Source organism: Sipha flava, unplaced genomic scaffold, assembly GCF_003268045.1.
Source record: "Sipha flava isolate LNK unplaced genomic scaffold, YSA_version1 203_pilon_pilon, whole genome shotgun sequence".
NCBI classification, from domain to species: Eukaryota; Metazoa; Arthropoda; class Insecta; order Hemiptera; family Aphididae; genus Sipha; species Sipha flava.
In genome coordinates, this window is record NW_020272799.1 from 481,618 (window position 1) to 483,984 (window position 2,367).

Sequence of the window (2,367 nt, forward strand, 5' to 3'; positions counted from 1 at the left end):
AATGGTACCAACGATTGTTATTTCATTTGTACACATTTGTAATCCTGGTATAAACATTTGTACATCTCCCCAAATGCCTCAAAAATTAATTTGTAAACAATAATAAAATTTGTATTAGAAAAAATTTCAATGTTTCACGTCTTTGTGAAATATTGCATACTTTAAACACTAAGCAAGAGTTATAAATTTTAGATTTATCAGTGTGATATTTTAACTGTAAGCTATACAATTTTCTTGTCATATATTGTAATTGTTGAGCTATCATAGTTTTATATTAGTAAAATAAAAAAAAATCTCAACTACGTTAATATCTATGAATTCTATTTCTTATCTTAAAATCTTTTAGAGCTTAGTGCTTACGGGAATTTAATTATAGTTATTCTAAAAAAAAAGCGTCTGGAGGGGATATATCTCTATAATTTTAATTGAGTTAAACAATGGGGTAGGCAACTAATGTCTCTTTTATGCGGCCCACAGTAAATTTCAAAACTAGCAAATGTCATTGAATATCATATACATTTTTTATATTGTCTGGTTCTAGAACCATTTTTAATTTGTGAATGTGGCCCAAAGGTTCATTAAGGTTTGAAACTAGTAACAGACTTGTTATTGACTGAACGTCAAAACTATTAAAATGTTTTTAAATAAAAGTCTAATAAATCTTATAAGAATTATTATTATGGAAAAACAATTTCGTTATCGCATATTTTGTGCGACAATGTCTACCCATACCATGATCTTAGAAAATTAGTCTTCTAAGACCGTAACCCATACCAACATTTTATTTTAATAAAATGTTGTTTGAACAAACGCGAACGGTACTTCGTATGATTAACATATTGTACACATCTTTTGTACTCAAATTTCCTACAATTTTTCTATTTATAAATATTCTGATGAAATCATTGTTATCAATTGGCCTATCATAACATTAAATATGTAAGCCGTTAAGGCAGAGCTAAAACTTCCGAAGCAATTCATATGATATTTTGATTTAATATAGATACTTATTAGTTATTACTGTGTCTAGTCAGATTTTCCGAAACTAGCATTTTAATTACATATATATTCATTGTTATGAATGTTCGGTACGCGCGTTTGTCGTCGTCGGAATAGTCCGTGATTTTTGTTATTTTTTTCACATTAGATATTATTTATATATTTTATACGACGCCGGGTTATTTTGATTGTATATTACAAACGTCAACGGGAATACTCGGGAATGCTTATAGTTTAGCTATAAACGGACTGAGGAAGTTTCGTTGTTATAACGTCATATATTGTACAGCAAGGTTTTCGTGTGTATACATTTTTATTGTTTGTCGAAATCAAAGTAGTGGATAAAGTTTTATAACTTTTAATATATTCATCAGGATATTTTATACACAATTTAGGTAAGTAAAAATTACTTTCATTTATAATTTTGATATTATTCTTTATCATACGATTATTTACTTTTGGGTGAGAGACATGTAATCCTGTCCTGTATATTATTATTTATATTTATTTTTAATTTGTTAAAATAATTTAGGATTAAACTCGTTTTGTATAGTCGTATAGATAATTATTTTTTCTTAAATACTTCATGATTACTTTCGTGGTAGCTTGTAAAATTCAACTCCGATATAAATGTGAATTATTATTACCAAACTAAATGTAATTTATTTGAATTTAAAATATATTTTCTTAAATACTCTCGAACTTAGATCAAGATGGGAAGGAAACCAAAGGTATCATCCTCGATAATTGATAAGGAGATTATAAAATACAAGAATGAAATCATTGATGAAAATAGCCAAAGTAAGTACACTATTTTGCAATGTATGAAACTATTTTTACTGTATAGCACTCGCGACAATAGATATATAAACTATTTCGAGGTATGCGATTCTCTCGTGGGCGGGAGTATATTTCATAGACAAGACAATGGCGTAATTATGGGGGGGGATATGGAGATATATCCCCTCCAGACGCTTTTTTTTTAGAATAACTATAATTAAATTCCCGTAAGCACTAAGCTCTAAAAGATTTTAAGATAAGAAATAGAATTCATAGATATTAACGTAGTTGAGATTTTTTTTTTATTTTACTAATATAAAACTATGATAGCTCAACAATTACAATATATGACAAGAAAATTGTATAGCTTACAGTTAAAATATCACACTGATAAATCTAAAATTTATAACTCTTGCTTAGTGTTTAAAGCATGCAATATTTCACAAAGACGTGAAACATTGAAATTTTTTCTAATACAAATTTTATTATTGTTTACAAATTAATTTTTGAGGCATTTGGGGAGATGTACAAATGTTTATACCAGGATTACAAATGTGTACAAATGAAATAACAATCGTTGGTACCATT